At 44.6% G+C, this 25,536-nt stretch overlaps 1 long non-coding RNA gene across 1 annotated transcript; it reads right to left on the reverse strand.

Annotated features, from left to right (window-relative positions):
• Positions 1–1,766: 1,766 nt before the first annotated feature.
• Positions 1,767–13,082, reverse strand: LOC122185134. Its single transcript, XR_006180753.1, has 4 exons — positions 12,958–13,082; positions 9,978–10,084; positions 3,237–5,020; positions 1,767–1,905 (listed from the first exon to the last, which is right to left on the reverse strand). It is a non-coding gene; the product is annotated as an uncharacterized LOC122185134 (long non-coding RNA).
• Between the last annotated feature and the right edge of the window lie 12,454 nt (positions 13,083–25,536).

Below are 25,536 nucleotides of genomic sequence, written 5' to 3' on the forward strand. Positions count from 1 at the left end.
GCACAGATCCCAGTTACACTTTGTATCCTCTGTTTGAGAACAAGAGGTAAAGAAATCCCATTTACTGGGCCAGCAGGGACAGCCAGAAAGCCTGACTGTGACACAGGACAAACCATAGAAAAACAATAAGGTGAGAGCTCCTTCTGCTTCTGGCAGATTTCTCCAGGCTCCAAGAAAACCAGCAGTGCTGTGGGACCTAAGGCTGGAGGTCAGCGTTGGGCACTCAGCTGAGCAGACAGGCAGCAGCCGCCATTCCCTCTGGTGCACACTGCTGTAGGACAGACAGATGTGTTGTGAGACATCACTCCAGGCAGCACAGCCAGTCCTCCCTCAGCAGCCTGACACACAGGTTAGACATTACGGCTTCTTCTCTGGTGCTCAGCTGTTTGTGGTGCTGGGCTCATTCTGCTCTGGGACCAAAGGAAAGGCAGAGAAAGAAAGGACAGCCTGAGGAGCTGTTTGTTCTCAGTGGGAGAACAACATGCCCTGTTCTGGTTGTACAAAGCTGTGTGTGAATGCAGCCGGGAGTGTGAGCCAGGTCTCCGCAGGACTTGCTCAGAACAAGCTGCCCCGAGAGCAGCCTGCAGAGCCCGACAAACAGCCAGTGCCCTTCACACCCAGGCTGCCGTGCGGGGAGTGAGGGTTTGCACACCCCTCGTGCACCCAGTGGGCTGCCTCGCTGTACTTCCCTCCACGGGAGGGCCAGCAGCATCACACTTGTAGTAGATGTTACTTCCAGATTCACTCAAACATAGCAGAGGGCATCATTTACTCTCTAGTGTTACATGAGCACTGCCAAGCAGTGCGCAGAGGTGAGGCCCCATACCCAGCAGTCTGATGGCACCCGGCGCGTCAGCTCCACATGCTGTTGCAGTGGGCAGCATCAGCACACATGGAGGGCTGGGTTTTGGTGCTGCGAATTGAGTTTTTCTTATGCTGGCTCTATAACAAGCATATACAATGGCTGACGGTAATTAAAAACTTTCAAATTCTGGCTTTGCCAAAGCCAGACAGAACACTTTCTGCTCCACAGGCTAGGATGAAACCAAACAAGATCAGAGAGCAATTCATGCTCATAATGATGCTTTCTCTCTCCCCCTTCTGTCCTCATCTCCCTTTCAGACACAAGATATTTTTAATGAGCGAGAAGGAGTAACTCAATTTGTTCTAACGTCACTGAGCGATGCAGATTGCAGTGCAAAGAACTGAACACAAAAGACATGCTGCCTGAAAACAGATTGTAATAAAAGGTAAAGTGATCATTCCCCATAGACAGTGGGGTTTTTGTTATCATCTCCTCATACTCATGGCAGGTGGAAGCATCCTGGGACTGAACAAAGGGCAAGAGAATAAAGTGGATTGCAATAGTCAGAAGCAGAGGGATCCCCTTGGGATTGCCAAGCACATAACATGGGATCCACCAAAAGAAACAGAGAAAAACACAGTTTATTTGATTTATTTTCTGATTAATTAATCACTGAGGGAATCTGACTACATGGAGTTTCATGTGGCTTTCCAGAGTTTTCAGTTCTACCTTCCAGTTGTAATAAAAACCAACTTTTTTTAAAAAAAAAAGTAACCTTCCCTTTTCTTACTTCAGCTCTTGTTCACCGTGACAATAGAATAGGATTTTGAACTTGATACTAAACTGAAGCTGTAACCCAAACGGAGTCTGGTTTTTTAGAGGGACAGTTCCATGTGAGAGCCAAAGGAGGGGGAGAGTTTGATTTGTTGTATTAATACTTTGCGGCCCAAATGCTGATGAGGTGATGAGTCTCAGTTTAATATTTCTCTAGTGATCATGGTTGTCTGTGGGTAGGAAACACAAAGGCAGGGGTGTCCCATACCTTCCTGTGATCTGACGTGCCACTCTGACACCCAGCCTTGCAGTGGGAATGGAGGTATCTGGAAGGCAGAAGAACACCTGACGTTACTTTGTCTGCAATGGTTGTGTGAACAACAGCAACAGAAAATCAGTTCCCATTCTGAATGGATAAAAATTCTTTGTATTAACCAAATCAATGCAAATTATGTAATTTAGATGACTGGTGGCAGTAATGGGCTGCACAAAGATATTCCGACAGCTTAAGTAGAATTGGGAATGCAATCAACTCTCAAAGCTGAAGAAACAGCTCACAGCTGAGGTTAAAAGCACAGATAAAGAGACAAATCCTTGCTGAATATCTCCAGGCTAACAGTAGCCGGGAGGTTAATGGTTCTTTCCAAAAGAGGGATGCAGCTGATGTTTCTTCACTGCTGCTTGCTAACAGCAAGGCCCTACTGGTAGCATCTAGTGGCTCAAATCAATTCACAGTCCCCAATAAACTTGGCTGCAGTGGTAGAACAGGCTACTCCCTTGTACACAGGCTAAATCAATCACCTCAAGATTAAACACACATGATCTGAAGGTTCTTGCCCACAGGCTTATTCACAGTACGTCTGCTAACATGGTGACACTGTGTTATCAGTGCCAGGCTGGAGCTGCAGTCAGGTAAGACAGTGGCAGAGGAGAGCCACCAGCCAAGTGCTCAGGAGAAGGAGCAGCAATTCCCACACTCCTGTTTGAGTCATCCCTGTGCAAAGTCACACTGCCTGATTTAAGCTGCCAATGACAGTGATCAAGGTCTTCCTTTGATTTACCCTATGTACTCCCTCAGGCTATTTATAATCCATACAGAGATATTCCTCTGCTTAATTAGTCTCCTAACAGTGTGAGTCATAGGGGGAATGGGCTGAGCTCATATCATACACTAGGGGACAAGCAGCCTCTTCAGCTCTCGTGTCTCTACCTTCCCTCCCACATACATTGAGGCACAGGACTACGTGTCTCCTGGAAGCAGTGCACCTCTCAGGAGAGTGCAGCCTCCCCTGGGATTTAGCAAAGGATGGATGGACTTGGAGGGGTCTATTAAGGGTTTGGTTGATGGGGACAATAAGTGGAGAAGGAAAGAAAGGCTGAATGGAACACCACTGCAGAAGTAAAATGAGTAAAGTTGGACACTTGTGTGGCAGTGAGCATCCTTTTTGTCCTTGCAAAGAGGACTCCCGCTGTGCTCTGCATTAGGTGGCTGCTGGATGAAAAGCTGTGATAATGTATTATGTTATACCAGAAGTATTACTTCCTGAGTCACTATCCCCACTATGTACTGCAAGGCTGCCTGTGCGACTCAGGGCAATGTCTAGGAGACTCTGCAGTCTCATTTGGCTCAAATCTTGTTGATTCAATAAACACTTACAGGGCATTTTTCCAGTTTCAGTGTCCCAGTGTTGAGTTCAGCTGAAGTTGCATCCTGTAATTAACAGACCATTGTATGTGGTGAGAGGACTCCCCAAAGTCATTCTAGAACAGTTTCCCTGGAGTTTTGGAATGGGATGAGAAAAATACTTTGAAAAAAAGTAATGATACTGAGCTCTTCTACTCCAAATTAAATTAGCATTTTAATGTAAATTAGTACACCAGCTTATAATGTTGGGAAAGTATATTTTACAACATTGCACACACAAATAATAAATTGTGCAACGCAGATGTTACCACTTATTGTAATGTTCAAGTGAAGAAGAAAACATTCTGCCTAGTTTTTAATTAGTTTTACTCCTTGCAGAGACAAAAATAAAAATTTACTTGTCTTTTAAGTAAATACCATCTGCAATATATTTCCATTCTACAATCCAGTGCAAAGCATATCTGCAGCCTGCTATGCTATAGCATTATTTTATCTATGGTGGAAAGGTGGTTGTAGAATTACGGAAACATAGAATGGCTTGGGTTGGAAGGGACCTCGATTAAGGCAAATGGACTGCAATAGTTTTGTTGCAGCATAGCTTGGACATGAGGAATGCCTGTTTTAACCAATGTGTCAGATGTTTGGGGCCATAAATGCCTTTGGCCTAATAGCAAGAGTACCAGTAAGGGTCTGTCTGTAACCCCAGGTCTGTGTGTCATCAGGTGCTTTGAGACAAATGGGCAGAGTGGTACACGGAGGCCCACAGAGGAAGCTAGGCAGTGACTTGCTGAACCAGGCACTCATGAGTTTTATCCTTGTTTGAGTGGTACTGCAGCAGTAAAGACTGCAAGAAGCAAGCCAAAAACATCGAGTGGCTTTCTGAGGCTAGTGTCTCTCAACTTGCAGCACAACTGAGATTTCCTTCCTTTAAAAAAAAAAAAAAAAAGATAAGTACCTCTGGTGACAAAACTCCCAACACTCTCTAATTTATTTTCCCATACCCATTTTGTATTTCCAAAGCACAAAAGATACCAATATAAACACGTAATGCCAGAGGAATCAGGTCATGTTTGTCACTATTTACTGATGTACAATTTGCATATATAAGTTTGCTTCCAGCTGCATGGTTACAACACATAAGATAAGAGGCTTAGCCTCATGTCAGACCATTGTGAGAGCTGTTTGAGCCCTGGGACTAGCAGCTGGCAGATGGGTGTTTCTTCTGGAGAAGCATAGCCAGCTCCCAGGCACTGACAGCACCAGCGCTGCTCCTTACCAGGAGCCTTTAAGCTGTGCCCAAGGAGAAGAGGCACAAAACAAGCTCCTGGGACCTTCTACCTTTCACCATGACAATTTAAGCCTCTCTGAAAATTTTAGTGCAAAAGATGTTACTGCACTACACAGCTTTACAGGCTGTATCTGCATGAGTGCAGCTCCCCTTTGCTCTGCCCCTCCAGTTAATGAGAAGGCACAGATGCCCTCCTGCATGGGTTAGTGTTAGTCATACTCACCAAAAGGAAAACTACAGTATCTACATGTACATCCTCCTCTGCAGAAACAGAAAATAATTACCTATCACTGCTTTTTAAGGGGAATTTTACATCCACTGCCCTCCCCAGACTGATATTAAAACACATCCAGAGCCAAAATGGTAAAGCTGTGCCTGAAGCCACTGTCAGCTGGTGAGGGACTCTGAAGGTCTGACACAGGGGAAGGGATGCGTGGAGGTGTCACGATCTCCTCTCACTGCAACTGTTGTAGTATTGGTCAATTTCTACATCAAATGGAATAAAAATCTGGAAAAGAAAAAGAAGAAAAAAACAGCTTATTTTCATATTTTGCTTTCTTTTCTTTGGGAAGCCATGAGAGAGGAAATAACTGAAGGGCTTGTTATGCTCTCACAGGGAGTAAATAATTTCAGTCTGTTTTAATCAACTGCCTTTGAAATCTTGGGTGCTTACCATGGTTTATCACGTCTCACATGAGAAGAACAACACAAATCTACACAAATCTGCCCTGCTGCCCTCTATGCCCAATGTCCAACACCTCATGCAGCCCCAGAGCAGCAGTTTGTGCCAGCCCACCATCAGATCACAATGCCCCACACATAACATCAGCGTCTCCTGCAGGTGAGTCCTCCTGACATGCCAGACAGCAACCCACACACGAAATAATTAGCTAAAAGACCCTTTCCTTGTCATTGTAAGAAATCTCATAGTATTTCAGGTAGCCTTACTTTTCTCATCTTATTAATTTTGCTCTGGTTAAATGAAAGCTGATAAAATAGACACTGCTGCAGGACCCGGGGAAAATTAGATTATGTAACCTCTTTTTTATTTATTTAGCATGATATCAAAGTTGTTTCTTATCATTCTTCAGGTACATTGTGCTCAGGAATAAATTAAACTGTCTATTCAACAAAGAGGAACTGCTTTTTCTCCTGCTAATTTTCTCTCTCTTTCTCGATTCTCACTCTATTATTAGAGGAAAAAATAACAAGCTTAGCTGGAGCCAGAGGAGCCCTTCCAGCTTTGCGCATTCCCCACCGTGCGGTTACCTCACACAGACCAAGTGGTCCATCTATCGGTCTCCGACCGAAACGACAAGCAACAAAGTCAAAAGTACAATGATGTATTGCTTTACATAATGACTTGCTGATGTTGACAAACGGAGTGACAGCTGTGCCCTTTTTAGGGCAAGAATTGTGCTCAGAGATCAAAGTCATGCAGATCACCCCTCGTGTTTCCATCCCGCTGCCATTCCTCCCTGCCATGGGCTCAGCACTTGGGCTGAGCCACAGAGGGACTGCTGCCTGGTGCCCTTTCTGCTTGCGATGGCCTTGGAGCTCAGGGTGGCGCAGAGGTCACAGTGCTGTCCTTCCTGGGGCTGTGCACCCTGGAGCTTTAGTGCGAGAGAGAAGTCATCCCCCACGAGCCTTGAACAGCTTCAGCACAAAAAGAGAAACCTGAGGAAATCCATCACTGATTGCCAGCAGGGCAGATCTTCAGAAATCCCTTGTGTTCTGGGGGGCGTTCAGGGCAGGGGTAAGTGTGATCTGCCCAAGGTCACCTACCTGTCTGTTGCTGCTAGTAGTAACGACCGCAAAATTAGTGTAAGAGCTACCTCTTCTGGAGTCATTTTATGGCAGCATTTTACTGACAGGCAGCAAGTGACACTCTTTCTAGCATCACTCAAGCAAGCAGGAGCCTGGGTCACGCTGGTTCCTGGCCATGCAAGGACACGTAGTGCCCAGAGTTCTGGCTAGCACCAGAGTGTGTTGAAGCATGTAAATCAGAGAGACAGATGGAAGGTCTGTGCATGTGTGTGGGTTTTTCCTCTCTCTCAGGCTCCCTCCCTGCGCACACCATGAAGGGCAGGATGGCATAAGTAGGTCTATCGCATGACGTCGCATTGCAAATATGGAAGTGTTAAAATAACTCACCAGAACCTGACCCAGCAAAGAGATGAGCAATTCCTGAAAGCCACCAAGGTTCAGCTCCTGTGCTAATACTTTAACTATCTATGTTAATCTCAATTAGGCAGCCAAGTCTGTACTTATTAAAACTGCCAGCTTTCTACTGTATGTGTGTAAGGGCAAGAAAGAAGTCAAGTAGAAGTGTGGGTTACACTGCTGAGGGAAAGAGCTAAGTAAATAGAGGAATAAAAGTCTCATTGCTAGTGAGACATCAGGACTCCTAAGAAAATACAAAAAGAACCTATCATCTGTCATTGCGTGATGTAGTGCTTTTCCAGACAAACAAGGCAAGACTTGCCACAAAGGACTCACTGACTTGCCACCCCCTGAGCATTAAGCTGGAGGAGAGGCAGTGAATAATGGGGAGAGCAAACAGAGGAAGAGCTGCTGCAACACAAGGCAGATGACAAGAAGTTTATACAACAAAACCAAATTGCTAAGGACAGACGTAGTTTCTGTGTGAATCCACGAGTGTATACGTGTGCATCAGCATATCTAGAAATGGCAATAACAGGCAGTGATTTTTTTCCTGTTATTTTCAGTGTGAGTTTCCTGTCCTGCTTGTTCTGCACACCTGCTGGCCTAAAAATGGCAGTTCACCAGTTCAAGATTCACCACTGCCCGTGGTATTTATCATGTTTGTGCTTACACAAAGGCTATAAAATACTTCAGTTCTTCTATTCAAACCAAAAGTAAAATCAATCCTTTCTTTTCTTTTTTTTTTTTTTTTCTCTCCAGAAGACAGCAAAACTGTGAACAAAGGTAGAAAAATAATTGATGCATTCTAAGAAACTGTCAGGTGTGAAAAATGTTGACGGCTCAACAACCCTATTAATGCTACGAGAAGGTGTTAGACAGATTTATGTAGCAGCACCAACACAGCAGAAGATATATATAACAGAAATTAAGACAGCACAAGACTGGGCAACTACTCCTTTTTTTTCCTAAGAGCAATGCTGCTGCACATGATCTGAAACACAGCAGCTTACAGCAGGAAATGGGACAGGTCATCATAGAAGACCCCAACATCAAGTCATGACTATTGACTAAGGCATTCTCAGAGACCTTCAGTCCTGCTGCCTTTAGCACCCTGTCCTGCCTATGGAGTCGTTTAGGTGCCCACACCAAAGGAATTGCTGGTGCTTTGGGATCCCCAAAAGCATCTGGATCCCTACAGCCACGCTCGTTCGTGAATCTTAACATACGTATTCCCTAAAATTTGGCCCTGATAACTTCCCAGTATTTGCAGCCTGAACCTTGGCTTAATGAGTCAAGCACACTTTTCAAAGAATGTCATCACTGACTGCAGTGCCCCAGGAGGACCTGGTTGCAGTGATTACCTCCTTCAGTCTCTCCATCTCCCAACACCGTCCTTTACTTTACACTGTCCAGTGTCCTGCCCTGACCAGACTCAGGAAACGTACTCCTTCATTCCTCCCAGCTGAAGTATCAGCCAATATCTGCCATGTTTGTCTAATAGATGATAAAGCACCATGACAGAAAAGCAAACGTTTCTCTAGTAACCTGAGCATTTTTCTCTTAACCAAAAAAGAGACCAAAAAACCTCTGAAATGCATCAATTTTCCATTAGTACTGGAAATTTTCTGGCATCCTATAATATTGCTCCTGCATTTCACTATTATGCTGGCATTTTAGATGATGTTTAAGATGAAAAATTAGCTTTCAGAAAGTAGGATCTTCCTGATTAGAAAAATTTGTTGAAACTGTAATGGAAAGATCAGAACAACTTCATTAGTCTTCATTAAATAAAATAAATGTTATTCCTATTCCCTGCACATGCAATCATATATTACAACTATTAAAATTGTGAGGACGTTTCTTTTGTCCCAGAATTTAATGGATAAAGCTGCATGAAAAACAACCTACAATCACCAGGATGGCGAGCACTTCATCTTTTTTACGTTCATTAATTTTCTGTAAATAGAACACAGTCACATTGCATTGTTTGCACTAATGGAGAGCTCAGAGGAGTTTACCCTGTTACTAATCATTTATTTGGGTGATAATTTTAAAAAGCTTTTAAATTAAAATGATAAAATGGTTAAGGGGAAAGATACAGCCTTTCAAATGTTTCAAGTATGATAGATTATCCCAGCAAAAAAAGATAGTTCTCATTTAAGAGAAGTGCCAGGGCTTGCTGCATATCTCCAGCAATTGCTCAAGCCCCTACATCGTGTTAGGCATCTTGCCCACATCCATTTTGGCGTATGATCATCACATGCATCTCCTGCTCTTTGTGAGGCTCCTGTGCGTCATTCAGCCGGATCCTGGGGGCACCCTGCTGCTCTGCAGGGAGCTGTAAGTGGAGTGAGGCTGCTGATGTCACTTGCAACCACAGTTGAGCTCTCTGCAGCCTTCAGCCTCATTCAGTCCTGAGGCATTGCTCAGCCTGCTCAATAGGAGATAGCATGAAGCATTCATCTTTACATGCTCAGTCTTCTGTTTGCATGCCATCAAAGAACTCATCTACTGCAAAAAAAAAAACACCTGTGTTTGCAATAGGAGCATTGTAACCAAAGACCTGGAGGAGGGAGGGACCAACTACTTGGCCAGAGAGCAATTCACAGCTCCCAGGCAAACCACCTCCTTTCATAGGCCTCATCTGCACCAGCCAGTCACCATTCTGGGCACATGAATTTGGGGAAAACAAGAAAAACAATGGCAGAGCTGCATGTGAGCAAATAGCTGATGAAAAGCTGAAAGCGCTGCCACGACAGGTCCAGGCTGTACGAGATGCCTTAATTCCAGTGTATCGGAACTTCTGAGTGCTTTGCAAGTATTAATGTTTAATGATGTTTCTGATGTATTTTTCTGTCTGAACTTGTCTTTCTTTTCTAGATCTTACAGTTCTCAAACAGTGATTTGCACTGGTGCTTTCGCTGCATTCTCACTGCTCCGTAGCACATTTACCAGCACACACAGACCTCCACTGCGTACACCGGGGCAGCACCGCAGCCACTGCTGAGCTGGGACACTGCAGCTACAGGTGACACTGAGAAATCATGGCATGTGCTCTGAGGTGTTCAGAGGAGACAAACAGCTCCACAGTGAGCAGCACTGTCGAGTAAAGTGCTGGAACTGACTGTCCATAGCAGCTTAATAATGATAGTCCATAATAAGGCACAAGGTGTGGTCAGCACTTCTGTCCCCTCAGCAGCATTTTAGGCACTCTCTTGCTGATGTATGGCTAAAATATAGTTCACCTATATCACCAAAATACATTTGTTCCCATTGGCAGCCTTTTGTGCGTTGCTTACCAAGTCAAGGCTTGCATCAGGGCTTCTTCTCCCATGGGCTCTTCTCAGCAGTGTGACACCGGTGTCCTGGTGCTGCTTCAACGAGCTGCTCCTCAGCTGAAGGCTAACTGGGATTTAAAAACTGAGGCTGGCAAACGATTTCTGGTAGGAAATTTTCTATAGAGGCAAAGGAGATTAGGAAAGGAAGGAGCAACCAGGGTAGCCCTTTCACGAGCTGTGATGCACTAAGCCCAGGGAGACTCCTATTAAGCGTGGGACCAATTTGGTTGCCCAAGTCCCAAAGCCTACAGAGCAATTCAGAGCAGAGGCCACCCAGAATGCTCTGAACTGCCCCTGGCAGCAGTTTGTTTGCTTCTGACAGTGCAGGGAGAGTAGGAGCCTCAGCATCCAACTGGGACACAGAATTTGTGGGCCAAAGAAAACCGAACACAAGCAATACTCCCATTCTTCCACAGACCGGGTGCTACTTTGTGTACTCATTAGAAACCAAACTACATTATCACATCCTTGCTGCTAAAGTCAAACCAGTTTCCCCCCATTAAGCTGCAGAACTGACCAGCTTAGCCCGGCCATCTTCATCCCGTGACTGCTCAACTTGCTGGGCTGCCAGCACATGGCTGCAGCATTTTGGAGACCAGCAAGCAGAGGAGAGCAGAGCCAAAGCACCACTGCGTTTAACTTAACTCATGTGCCTTAGTCAATATGCTTTACATATTTATTTTTCCAAGCCTTTCCTGGCCATTAACAGGGACACTTTGCTCGTACAAGGCCAGTTGCACCACTCATTTAAATTTATGCCTGCTATCAATCAGCACTCATTATCTCATTGCTATGCTGATATTATTATTACAGCTTAGCCTAGCAATTAATTACTAACTAAAAAAAAACAAAAGCAAAAAACAATTTCAGCAAACTACCCATACAAATCTCATGTAACAAAATATCTTTTGTTCTCCTTTTATTCTTATTAAGACATGCAAGACCACAATAATTTCCCCTGGGTAATATGTTTGCTTCAGCTATGCCTCTCAGGCCTGTATTTCCCTGCTTGCATTTTTGCAAAATTTAACAGCAAACATTTAATAACTTGTTAAGAAACTATAATCCAGACAATAGTGTGTTACTTTGCCATCTCTCAGAGTTGGGAGTAGAGGCAGGCTCCTTCTAATCCGAAGTAACTAACACCAAACAGCACACACTCAGCTGAGGAAAATCCCCCATACTTAACGCTTGCCTTCTGAAGCATGGGCCACTCCAGCATCTGGATGCTGAGCATCCTTCCGTGCATTATGCAGCCTGGAAGGCACTGCCGTAAACGATAAACCTAATGTAATTTTAATATGTGGTAATTATAAAAGCCAGAATTCTGCGAGCAGGGCGGAAACAAGTTGGTCACTATTCCCCATTTTCAGAAATCACCAGGACCTCAAAACATGAGTGGGTCAGTGCTTAGTAACCAAACACAGCACGCATTTTTAAATCCTTTTCATTCTTCAAATCAGCAGATTAAATAATATATTCCCATAGCAAAAGTGTTGAGATTATTTCCTAGCATTAGGAAAGAATTGAATATTATTGGTATCAGCTGTAAAATTGAGTTCATCATAAAGCACTCATGAATGAGTTTTGCTCACAGTATTAAATCCAGGGAATGGCATATGGCATATCAAGTAATTAAGACTCTAAAATGTACATTTAAGGCCTGCTGATAATGACGTTCTTGAGAATGTTGCAATTAATGAGAGAACTGGGCCTTTCATAATCTATTTAAAAGTGGAATATATTATGCACCATGATAAGCACCACAGCAAACAAGCTGTCCAGGCATTTGTTTCCCCTCGGAGCTCAAGAACTCTCTAGGAGGTGAAGGGCCTTCACTGCCACCCATGCCCATGCAATGCCCATGACCAGCCCTGAGCTGCCCCTGTGGCCAGCCTGGGGCTGAGAGGGGCTGTGGAGGGGGTGGGTGTCCTGCACAGATGTCCAAATCCTCTGAATTAAGCAGCAGGATTTTTCCAGAGCCTACCTTCTGCAGCCAGACAGCCACATGGAACAATTATTTGCTTTGTACAGAGAGCATTTGTCATCCTCCTTTGTGTGCTTTTTAAACTTTTGTGCAAATGTCTTCATCCTTGGAGCTCAGCTCTTGTACAGTCCTGCCCTGTTCTTATTCTTTTCACCAACAACTTATAAATTCCTGAAAATAAGGAATTTTAATGGGAGTGCTGATTCAGCCTGAACTTTGCTGTACCAGCACGGAGTGCATTGAAAGGATGAAATAAAAGGACTTTAAAAACTCCAGCTCTGTGTGTCTGATGATTTTCTCTAGGGAATAACCTGGCAAGTTATCTGACAATACCCATCCAGAGAAGCTTTCGGTTTGCCTGTGTGCCGTGCATGCCAATGAAGTCAGGGATAAACAATCCATGCAGCAAAGAGGTGTATTATTTATGCATCGTCACATCCATCTATATAGAAAATTGGCCCTAAATTAAAAAAGCAGTTATCAATATTGCCTACGTGCTGGCTCCTGGGGAGAAGCTTGAGGAAAGAAGTCAAAATATCAGTAATAAGGACTCTTTTCCTCCTGTCGATGCAAACAAACAGCCTGTGCAACTGGAGCAATGTTTATGTTAGCAAATACCCCAAGGTACTTCACAGAAATCAATCTGCAGAGAAAAATTGCATTAGATAATAAAAAATTCAGCAACTCCCAAGCTTGAGCCCAAGCCTTACTACATGTCAGAGGTGAAGGGTGAAGACAGAAATGCGGAGGTCAAGGCTTTTAATTTTTCAGAGCGTAGCTCACAGAACGCTGCTCTCCGAGCCCTGAATTGGCGCCAGTTAAAACTCAGTTCGATCAAATCCAAGGACAGGAGAAACTGCAGGAGAGAAAGCAAGCAGAATTGGCTACAAGCTGCAGGAATACGTGTTCAGAGGAAACTTCTGCAGTGGAGCGAACTGGGAGAGAACCACTCACACAAAAACCAAATGACTTGCAGGTAATTTTCCACCTCTTCTTGCAGTGCTTTTCTCCCATCACAGTGCAGCAGGGTTGGAGCACAGCAGCCCGTGAGGAAACCTCACCCCAGTTCTGTGACCCCGAGAAGCTCTGTGCCTTGAGGTGACAGGGATGGAGGGGACAGAAATATGGTTTCAGCATAAAACCAGGTAGGATAAAACCTTGCTTCAGGCATTGAATAAAGTAAGGTGTTGCCTATGATGATGGTAATTCATATGGCTATTCTGCACCTAGAGTGCCTGGCACTGCTGCAGCAGTGAGACTGCCTTTACCCATGGCATCTCCTCTGCTCACCCCGCTCTGTGCCTACAGGCTGCAGGCACACCATCTTCTTATGAGCAGGACTGGGCTGTGATGCCCAGCACCATGCAAACTTCCATGTAAGACTTCATCTGCTCTCTTTCTTTCCTCTCTGTCTCAAAAATCACAGCAAAGTTAAACCTTCATTGTGCAGAAAGGTTGGGAAATTCATTGAGAAGCTTGAGGGAAGAAGTCAAAGTTGTAAGCGACCCTGAGATCCCTCTGATCCCTCTGAGTTGCTGTGGGGTGTCCATGCTTTGTGCTGCTTGCAGCACCAGATAGAGCTGTCAAAATCCAAAGCTTCTGTCCCCAGAGCCCTAACATCTCTTTAGCAACACTTGTGGCCTATACAGGGTATAAGCTGCAGGTTGCATGTCCCCGGGGTCTGATGTAAAAAAAGCCTTATGCCACTGCATAACTGGGAAAGAGCCAGAAGTGAGCAAAGTGGTATGAAACAGAGATGAAGAGACAAAGTCTTTCCTGAGCGAGAGGTGGCTGTGCTGCTGGAGATGCAGCTCAGGTGAACCATCAAGCTTTTGCTTGCTCATTCACCTCTTCCAATTCTTTTAAGCTCAGGAGGTTTTTCTGTTCACACATGTCCCTGTGAAGCTTTTAATTTACAACAGAAGGAATGATGGTGCTGCTTCTAGTGGTGTCAGACACTGTGAGAGCTCGTGCCCTCTTACCAGGCACCTCTTATTATCAAACAACATCAGAAATCTGATAGTTGGCAGAGAGAGGAGACGAAAAGGGTTGAGGTTAAGGAGAAATGATGGAAACTTTCTTTTCAAATATCAAACTTGTTTTCTGCACCAATTATGAATGAAGATTGCAGTTGGCTTTTGTTCTATTGATTGGAGAAGGGGATGGTGGGTGAAATATAGTGGAAAGGACGTGAGATTTTTACAGAGCTGCTCACATATGATTGATTCATATCACTGAGATTTAGAAGGCTAAAGAAAATCCATACAAAGGATTGCAAGGGTTTTCCAGCTCTCAGAGATCATCAAGGCCATAAATGCATTATTTCTATTTGAAAGGGAAAAAAAAAACATTGTAAGAGCCCTTGGACTCCAGTACTTCTAGTTGAGCCACTCTTCCTGTAGATTTTACATTTCCCCTTGTATTATCAGTCCCTTCTTTGATCAGGTAGCATATCTAGCAAGAGACAAGTTTCCTCTGGGCAATCACTTCCCAGCACACCGGTAGGCTCATACACCATGAATATACCAAGCAAAACCCACACAATAGCACTGCAACTCAGTACAGGTAAAAGCAAGTTTAGCCCTCACAATCTTTGAATCAGCCACAGAAGGGCTGTGCAACAGTTGCTTTGTCTTTCAATAAGCTTTTGCAGACTGCCAAGTTTGAGGACCAATTTGATTTTCTTGTAAATGCACTATTTGGCCAGACTCCCTTCCCTTCCCTTCCCTTCCCTTCCCTTCCCTTCCCTTCCCTTCCCTTCCCTTCCCTTCCCTTCCCTTCCCTTCCCTTCCCTTCCCTTCCCTTCCCTTCCCTTCCCTTTCCCATTCTCATTATTCTCATTCTCATTCCTCTTCTCCTTCTCATTCTTGTTCTCCTTCTCATTCTCCTTCTCCTTCTTCTTCCACTCCCTTCCCTTCCCCTGATTCACAAGCTAGTTACAGAATCCTTTAGCAGTACAAGCTATTTGTCCCTTGCAGTAATCAAACCCAGTTTACGGCATGGTGCAATTTTGTGGAGGGGCAAGATGAGTGCACAGGTCTTGTACCAGCTGTTAGGCTGTCATCTGAAAACTCCATCCTGGGTGATTTGAGAGATGGCATTTGTGTATGCAGGAATCTTTTCTAGTTGGTGACCCCTGAGTTCGCTATGGCAAAGAGGTGTGGGGTGAGGGCTGCCCACAGGAGGCTGCTACTTACATACATCTGTGATGCCGATATCTCAGATGGTTCAGTGCCTCCACGACTGAAGATCTCAAAGCATTTCACAAAAGAGACAACGACTGATGAAAGCATTCAGCACACACTTGAAAAGGAATCACAGCAATCTCCAAAATCTTTCCGAGCATCAGGGAAGGGGAGGCACCTACACAGAACTCTAACACTTATCTGCCATAGCTACCAGCTCTGACTATATAAAGCACTCAGAGATTTACATCAGGAGACTTTAAATATAGAAGTCATTTTGTGTAAACTCTTTTCTTCATTGCAGCTCTGAAAAGGGGAAGGAGGGAAAAGCCCTTCTTTTTTTGGACTTGGCAGGAAAAAAGCAGTTAAGTAAGCAAATACTATAAAATGAAAATCTTAAAGTGATTACAAATATGAAAGGAGCAAATACCAAATTGAAACAGCCGTTTAATCAAGATAAAGCACTGAAATCCAGCAATTGGCCTCCTTCCATGATCCTGTGGAGCTGTGCAAAGGAGGCAGCTTACCGTGCTATAACCGATCTCAGATGCTCTCTGCTGACTGCGATACCCCGATGTCTTCCACTCTTCACAGCTTTTCACATGCAAAATGACTTCCTTTATGGATCACCCTTGATGTAAAGTGGCTTTAATTATTCAAGAACTGAAATAAAGATGAAAAAGTAATTGCATTTTAATTGCTGTAATAATGGCAGGAAGCTGCACTGTGACTTAAATAGTGAGAGACGAGAGATGAAGAGTAAGACTACTTTTGCTAAAATGCTATTTCTTCAAATGCAACTTGTGTGCATTTTGCCCCAGTCTCACCTTATTCCCCCACCCCACAACCAGTCCCACTAGTAAATGCCAGGTTTATCCTTAAGCTCCCTACACAGTTTGTTCTGTTAGACAGCGATACCTACAAATAGGAGCTTTTTACCATAAGCAATTTTAAGCCTGAAGGATTTTCTTGTTATTTACTGATACCAAAGTGCAGCTTATCACCACGAGGTGCCTGCCTACCCTAAGCACCCGCAGGCTGTGCATAGCAGCCCGCTGTCTCTTGGCATGTTGGGGCTGCAGTGAGGATGTTCCATGGCAGGGGCTGGCACCCACAGCTGGGCAGACAGCGAGGCACTGGCCAGGGAGAAACATGCTTGGTTTTCCTTGGCATATGCCATCAGCAATATAGAACCCCCAGGATTTGGAAATGGGAGGGCAATAAAAAGGAACTCCTTTCTCCTCACTGCACGTTCTGTATCCATGCCAGTAGGAACAAACTCTCCAGCAGCAGTGGGAAGCAGCATCACCCTGCAGCCCCAGGCTAGAAAGCATCAGGACCTGAACAAGACTGACACCACCACCACTTTGGGAATTAGTGTGAAACCCATTGATCAATATCCATGCATCCCCTCCAAACATCTGTTATCACACAGACAACTTTTCCTTCTGCACGAGGAAGTTTTCTGCTTTTGTTACCATCTCTGTCACAACAGGAGCTTTAATCCCTCACACCAGCTCCTGCCTCAAACCAGAGAGCTCGCTCTCTCGCACACGATCCCTCCTGTGACTGCACCATTCAGCAACACAAAGCCAGACAGAACAAGCTCAGAAAAGGAAAAGATGCAGCTGGAATATAGAGTGAGGCTATTGACTTGTTGTGCCAGACGCTGGCTGCAGTTAATTCCAGATGTGAGCTGAACAATAACTAAAATCCTATACTTTATCACCTTTTAACATATCTGGAGAGATGTCCAAACAATTGCTTTCAGTGAGTGATTTCAGGCAGTCATTAGCCTCACACAGGGAGAACACAGATAAATACACAGAATAGTCTATTGTAAGCACATGAAATCCATCAAAAGAATTTTTAAGAATCAGTCTGTTACATAGTGGGGAAGCAAACTCCCTTTTGTCTCTCACCCTCCTCTGCCTCTCCCACTATTCCTTTTTCTCTTTCAATGCTTGTGGTTCTCAGTAGGAGCTCAGTGCTGACAGTGGCTATGCAGTATTTCTATCAGCAGCCCAAAGAGAAGCATCAGGGTTATGAAGATGTTACTATTTAGGGGTAGCTTATTTTTGCTGGAAGAATCATTCATTCAAAATGCAAATCATAATATAAGCAAATCCCCCTATTTATTAATTAATTGCTCATTTAAATCAAAGTGAAATACACCACGTATTGGCTGTGCCTCAATAGGTTCCTGTTGTGGGGGTACTGCACTGCTGGAGCTGCACTAAGCACTTCCCTCCAGGAAGAAGAAGAGCACTAAGTCACATCGTGCCCCTCCCAAAGCCCCCATTTGTCCAGGACACTGTCAGCCTGACCAGGGCAGCCAACCTCTTCTGTGCAATGCCAAAATACAACACACTGCACAGGGGGCGCTGTGGGATGAGAGAGAGCTTATTGGAAAAAAAAAAAAAAAAAAAAAAAAAAAAAAAAGCAATAATGAAGTAAATATTACAGACATTCTTCAGTCCCATGTAATGGGAATGCCACCATAGTAAAGTCTGAATTACAACTTGCATTCAAAAGTAGGAAGAAATTACTCTACTGCACATTTCAGTGAATGAAATTCATTTCATGAATTAGCATATGTTGCTGTGAGACAGCCTCCAGTTCCAGAGGAAGCTGAACCTTGTGTGCATGGGTTTAAAAAATCTTTTTTTTTTTTTTTTTTTTTTTGGCAAAGGAAATACTCTCAAGGGTTCCTCCCTTTCTCTTCCCAACACCATCAGGGAATGCTGCCCAAGGGCAGCCCAGATTTCGGCTGGAATACAGGAATGTGGGGCAGCCTCATAACACTTTCTTCCTGAGCAGTTCTCACAGGATCAGTGGGGTTTCAACTTCACTGTTAATGAGACACATCCGAGCTCTGTCTCTTTAGCACCCTCATAAGAAACACCCTTGCACTGACTGAAAGAGGCTTCAAGAACAGGCAAGGTCTTCTCCCTTTACACAGAGATGATTAGACCCTATTTGTGGATGCTCTGAAGGGAAATGTTCCCATGTGTTGCAAGAGCTCCCAGAGAATGTTTTATACCTCCCTTAAATGACAAATCACCTTTAGTAATCGTGACATTGTCAGAGTGACCTGAAAGAAGGGTGCAGGCATGGCACAGCAAGGCACAGCAGGCTTTGGTCTCACAAACCAGCTCTCTCCCAAAGCAGCCGCATTCTTTCTGTTCCTCTTTCAAATACAAATAAAATACTTGATTGTTACCATTAAAAATTCAGCAACTATGCTGTTTAAGCCATCAAACCTATTGCAAACAAAGTGCTAACATATTTTAAAGTAATGAACCAAGCACAGTGTCTAATAACGAGGCCATCTCATTGTTCTTGGCAAGTGCTGTAGAGGGATGAAATTATATCTGTGACAAGGGACATCCCTTAATTTGAATATCAGCTCTACTAAACAGAAAACAGCAAATGCTCTACCTACCACCTGATAGCATGAAAGGAAATACTTGGTACGGTCAGTACACAAAAAGGGGGCAGAATAATTCCCTGCCTCTCCAGGAAGCTGCAGAAGTCACACATGCTTATGGGGAAATTTAACTGAGCCTATGGAGATTTATTCTGTGAGAATTTTCCTTTCTTCATGGTAGTTGTTTGGAGCTTCTTTCCAGTTTCTCATTATGAAAACAATTATTCAGAGGGGAAAATAGCATCATACAGATGCTATGTAAACAGTAACTTTTGGAGGAGTAAGAGAACATGGCAATTTGGTTTACAGGTGAACAGACAGGAGAATGAAAAGGAGTAGCTCTCATGAGGAGATGCCACCTCAGGAGCTAACACGGCTCTCAACACCCAACTCCCAAGGTCAGGCTGGACAGCGATGAAGCGATGAAGCTGTAGGTTTACGTTCATTGCAGGGAAGTTGGACTGCTTGGTCTTTAAGGATCCCTTCCAACTCAACAATTCTATGATTCTAAAGAGAACACTTGCACAGAAAGCACCATCAAACAGTTAACAGCCTCATGATGCAGCAGGTTTCACTGTCCCTATCCACCCCGGAGCAATGCAGGGACCAGCACAGCCCTGTGAGTAGCAGCAGAGTGAGCATGCAAAGAGCTGGGAGGTTAATTAGCTTGTGATTTTAATTAATTTGCCATTCCTAATAGATGCTACAGATGCAGTCCTGAAGTGTTGCCTATTGGCAGAGTAAATTTATTATGTGTCGAATGAGCAGCATATGCGTGTCCTGTGCATACACAAGCACAGATCTCCTGGGAGCTGTCTCCCTGGTGGGAAGCATCCAGGTGTGCCCCATTCCCCCCTGTTCATACAAGTGGGTTCCTGCCCCTGCACTGATCTCTAGTTCTCCCAGAGCACAGGCACTGTCCTGGTTTAAAGCATGAGAATGTAGACAGATGCCCATACGGGTTTGAAATCAGCATCTTGGGCAATGTCTGCAGCACTGGGCTTATGGTTTGCAGTTGCCACAGGCAAGGAAATGGGCATTGATATCCCCTGCACCCTTGTGAGAGTTGTACCACAGACAGCAGAGTTTAGCCCCAGAAATTAGTGTCTTTCCACTCTGAAATGTCTGCCATGCTTACTAAAGGGTCAGGTACTGCATTGCTTACAGGCAAGCCGGTGATCTGTGGTTTAGCACAGGGCAGCTGCTCCCTTGACATCATTGAGGGTGGTCAGAAAGCCAGCACCAGGCAAAAAACTATGTTTTAGTTTCCTCCTCATCATCTGAGGAGGAGGAGAGGAGAAGGAACAGGTGAGACAATCAGAACTGAATGCTTCCAGCCATAATTAACAGCAAATCTCAGCGGCACACACAGAGAGCTCTGTGACACCCACATGGAAGAGCTTGTTTAGGATGGAATGCCGGCCTCGGGGTCTACTGTCAGCTGGGAATATTGATGTGATTAACAATGATTTGATTTGGATATCAATGCAAGGGAGATTGTTTGCTTGCTTTGTCCAATTTAGTCCATGAAATATTGGCTTCACTACAGGGAGAAATTCAGCTGAAGCAGGAAGGGGAATTTGAGGAGGGGTGGAGTGGGGAGTGTTTGTTATTTTGTCAGACATCCGTCTGGATTCTAGATGGTGAAAACTTGAGCATTCAATCAAACGTTTTATATGTGCCTATAATAATCCAAACAAAGGAACAGCTGACAGCTCATGATCATTTAAAGATAGAGCGATTTCTATTTAGCAATCTTGTGACTGCATTTTCTGTATATACGTGCAAGGCTTCCTAATCATTATGTGGGTTTTGTTGCAATTTGGCTGCAAATGAAACACAGTGAATTTACAGGAAGCCCAACAAAACCAGTCAGTATTTAAGAGGAATATTAAGAAGCCATTCTCCTGGGCCGCGCAGCCAAGAGGCTGCAAATGCCATTGCTAGGTATAAATTGTTGAGCTTCTGTCTTAATCCTATCTATATCTGGAGAAATCTTGTGATAATTCATCACAGACAATGTGTATTAGAAAGAAGAGACTTTTTTTTTCATTTTATTCCCAGTAAATTGTTTCTCTTGCATTAGCTCCAGGGAGCCTCCATCAGTGGCTTCTAGGAGCAGTGCAAGGATCCCTGGGTTTTGTGGAGTGGGCTGGGAAGCAAAGTGGTAACTGATAAATGGTCTCTCCTGATATGAATATGATTTTTTCAAATATGTGAAAAGCTTGCTCATTAAATCCTGGATTCCATCTTAGGGTACAATTCTGACACGCTAAGATTGCTGAGTAGCCACTTTTTCAAGACAAAGCACTGTAAAAATCAACACAAGAAGAAACAGCAAACATCACATCAGAGTTGAAAGCTCATTGTCTTAGCATTACCCTTGGGAAATTTATCCTCCTAAAAGCACCAGCTTTGTCACTTATGATGTAATTATGTCATCACTCACTGTGGGAAATGGATGATTTGCCCTCCCCTCTTCCATACTCATATTTGCCATGTGCAGGGGAAATGCTGAGTCATGTCCTGAAGCAGTGATTGAGCACCTGGTGAGAATGGAGGGCCCACCCAGAGGAGCTCAAGTGTATGCAATGTACCTGAGTGACCAGAAGGGATGGAGCCAGGATCCGCCCCTTTCCAGACTTCATTTAAGGGTTGGCAGTGGAAGTGAGAATATCCTGTTGGAGACCCCTGTGTATCTGATGATTTCTGAAGGTAAGCAGGTTTTTTTCCTATCATTTTTTTTATCTATGTCTGCTGCATTTGGGCTTGTCCTTGTTTGCTACAGCCAACTCCACTATTATTGCTGTACTTTCCATCATATTATAGCATTACACTGTAAAATGTTTTGTCTCTCTGTTTTGTTACATTGGAGCTGCAAGAATCTCCCTGGCTTGAATTGAGACTGGGTGTTCAACATTCAGTCAATTCTAAACAAAGAAACCTCATGAAGCATGACAGCAGACAGCTCTGCCTTCTACATGGGTTCTTTGCAGAGCTGTGGGCTGTGAGAAGACCACAGGAGATAGGTTGTAGCAGGTAGTGTTGCTTGGAAGAAGGCTGGCTGTCAACTCCCACCTTCCATCACACCTCTCTTTAAGCCCAAATGGAGGTGCTGGTGGCTGAGTCCCTATAACTCTGATCAGGCAGATTGCTGAGAATTGGCTTACTGAACAGCACATGAGGGAGGAGTACTGCTCTTGTACGTAAGCCTGTATGGCTTAGTGAAGCCACCTTGTCTTGGATACCTGCTGTTTGCTTACACACATCCCTGGGTGGAGCTCATCTCCTTGCCTATGCCATCCACAGGCCCAACTTCTCTATAGCAGTTGTTCTTACAGACTCAAACTTCAGTTCCTTGGAAAGTCTTCCCCTGCCTGACCCAGGCCTTGATTTACCAAGACCCAAATATTTCCTTTCAACACAGGCTTCATGCACAACATCACCAGCGTGGCTTTAGCATGCTTGTGTCAGCTTGGTCTCTTTCACTGGATGCATCCCACTAGCAGAGGCCTCCCAGAACCACTGGGAGCTCTGCGTGGTGCAGGCATCCCTTGCACCACTATCTGAAACTCAAAATAGCTCCAGAGTGAAGCAGGTGCCAGGACATCAGCTTATAGAAGATGTTCTGCTGCTTAGTACAGATCAACACATTTTACATACAAAAGCACTGAATGGAAACATTGTGTTAGTCTATATTTGGACAGTGGGCAATACCAATGTAATCCAAAGGGAAGTAGAACAATCAAACGAGGAAAAAGACATCAGCACTGGGGCTGAGACCAAACTGCAGCAGCTAGCAAGTTAAAGTGACTGCAGCAGTTTGGGCTGTGATCTCCTTGGACCTTACAGCTTTTCCACTAACCTTTTCTCTGCACTAAATTCCTCACACTAGTCAATTTGAGCAGTGATTCAATTCACTGCGGTCTGCTCCCTGATTCATTGCTGAAGCAATTCTTCAAGAAAGGTTTAGCATTTAAAACAAAATGTTCTGCCTTTTGAGATGGGATGCAAACCCCAGCTGGTCACAACTGCTCAGACTTCAGTTATCACAAGTGAGATCCATCTGATGCATCTGTATCTGGGCAGTGTGATGCTGTCCTTCAGCCTCTTTGTGCAGCTATTCAGCAAGGCTCTTTATCTCACTGCTGTGTACCTGTGATATTTAGATGTTTTTGTTCACATAAAAAGAACATTACTCTGAGCTGGACAGTGGCCATAGCTTTTCAGATCCCCCGAATAATTCTACAATTGCAATTATTAAGTGGAGTAGTTCTGCAGTGTGGGTAACAAAGGACACTGCTCTGGGCACAGCCATTGAGCATTTTTGGGTGCTTCTGTGCGCTGAGAAGAGGCAGATCTACCCACAGGAGGGCAGTGCTGGGAGAGTGGTTTCTGTTTCAGTAAATGCTCTCCCAGCAGAGCATATGGAGGGCTGCCTCCTTCCCTTGTATTTTACCAGGAAGGCTGGCCAGGGGCAGACATGCAGTACAAGTTCCCACTGCACTTATCCCTCTGCAGTGCCAAAGCCTTTCAGCCTCTGTGTCACTCTGAGCCAGATAAAGACTTTCTTTTGCCAGAATCAATACAGGCCCCCTGGCCTTGCACCCATGAGGATGCTCTGCATGGGCCTAGTGCTGACCCAGCAGCTACCCAGGCTTTAGGCAGGCCCAGCTGCAATTAATTCCATCACTATTCAGAACTAATACCATTGCTGCTGGTATTAGCTGAGCTATATCCAGGTTTGCCCACAGCACAGGCTCTTGGCTCAACTATTAAGGTGTTTGCCCTGTTCTTACTGGCATCAGCGCTGCTGACAGAAAGCAAGCAATGCATTTCAATAAATCCAGAGAGCTGTGTTTGGCCTCCCAAGCAGCTCTGCGGTCAGCTTAGTGGAAGGGAGCTGCATGCTGCTGCAAAGCGGCTTCTTGGGGACAGGGGAAGGAGATGCAGTGAATATTTAGGAGGTTCAGTTGAGCAGCCTCTGTGTAAACAGTCCCTGAAGCAAAGGCAACTGCAGAGCTCTTTGGATTAAACAAGCCTGAGAGCACTAAATGTCTTCTGCAGAACCCAGGGAAGGAATGGGACAATTCCCAGTGCCATTCAGTGGAAGTAACAAGTTCTGAAATCACCCTTTGCTGTTTCTGTCCCCTTCTTCCAGTGCCACCTGTAAATTCTCTGTGAAAACAAAGATTCATAGAGTAAATGCCTTCCTCCTTTACAAATTCCATCTGTAGAATTGACAAGCATTCATTTCCCTGATTTTTATTTTTATTTTTCCCCCTAAAAATACTTGATAGATACTTTGCATCTCATCTCCCAGAGGTCCACACCTCTGCTTTCTCCACTTCCCCTTTCCCTCTCCTAATGAGAGCAGCCCCTCACAGACACCAGCCCCCAAGCCTGCTCGGCACAGCCTCGGTGTTGCATTCCTGCCCTCTAGCGCACGGCGAGCTCAGCTCTTCTTGCTGCTCTAAGAGGAGAGGAAAAAAACCTCAGTATGAACCCTGGGTTTAAGGCTTTCATGCTATCTGTTCTCAGTACACAGGATGGTCATCTCCCTATGTTTCCGAAGCAGCAGAACCCCGTGGCAGGAGGCAGGTCATCAATAGCTCCTATAAATGCTTGTGCTCAAATGAATATGTGCATTTTCTGTTTCTCATCCAGTTTTGAGGAATTCACATCAGAGAGCTGGGCTTTCTCACAAGGGGCCTCTATGAAGCTGGGTTTGTTTAACTAGAAGTTCAGATAACTTCTCCCCCACTGCCAAGGATGTGAGCTGTAAGGGGAAAGAAACAAATCCTGAAGGAAAGCAAAAAAGAAAAGTAAAAAAATATGGAACCAGAGAACTCATGGTAAGCCAGGAAGAAGCAATGAAAGTTTTCAGGCTAGCTAAGAGAATTAAAGAGGAATTTCCAAGTTACCCCACCAACATTTGATTTATGCAAGGCACAGACCCTGTTGATGTGAATCTCCCAGTATCAGTCCCTGTTGTCGTGCTCGTCCAGCTGTTAAAAGAAGCCTTTGGATTGGTTGGACTTTAAGACCAACCAGGAAAACAGCAAAGCACAGCAAGTTATGCCGTGGTTTCTGACTTATCTTCCTGGGTGCCTCTGTGTGAATCAAAATGTTTTCTCTTAAGCCAGAAATATTTGTCTCATGGTATGACTGTATCGCTACAGTGTCCTAAAGTACAGGGAGTGTTAACACTATTTTAATCCCAAGCTTTGCATTAATCCTGCAGCACCTCCAGCATATGGATGGAAGTGCATTGAGGCTATGTATGTCTGTGTGCTGCACGTGGCAATTTCCAGAGAAGGCAAAGGAGCTTTAGTCCTCCAGGCTGACAGAGTTCCTCCCAGGACCTGGTAGAAGAGAGGACAGACATGAGTGTATGACATCCTTTTAGCTCTGTGCTCTGTCCCCTTCCCTGCTGTGCTGGCCTGTAACAGACTGTGCTGGTGCTTGGCAAGGCTCTACCCTTCCGTGTGAGTTCACTTCTGTGCCAAGGGCATGCAGAGCTCTGCACATCCTGTCAGCTGTAGCTGAGAAAGGGAAATGTTACAGCGTAGAGCTGCTAACAGCTGGATCCAGCCCTGAACCCAAGCCCTATGTTTCCTTTTTGCCTATTAATGCCTCATAGCACATTGCGTGGCTGGGACTAGGTGATCCCTTTAGAACTCACCCAGCCTTATTTTCTTTGATTCTTCTTGTCTTATAGAACCATAAGTTTCTCCTCCCAGTACAGACATACTTTCAGTCCTTTTGGCAGCTTTTCTAGCCTCCGTTAGATCTTCACAACCCTGAGCAAAGTGTGGTTGCTTTACTACAGGCAATGGTCTGCAAAGTTTCCTTATTTAAATTAATCTCTTTCATAGTCATGCAGTTCCAGAGCCATGCCTGTCCAATAGGCATAGA

This window comes from Lagopus leucura, unplaced genomic scaffold (assembly GCF_019238085.1).
Source record: "Lagopus leucura isolate 7727_CA_CO unplaced genomic scaffold, USGS_WTPT01 Super-Scaffold_100027, whole genome shotgun sequence".
NCBI classification, from domain to species: domain Eukaryota; kingdom Metazoa; phylum Chordata; class Aves; order Galliformes; family Phasianidae; genus Lagopus; species Lagopus leucura.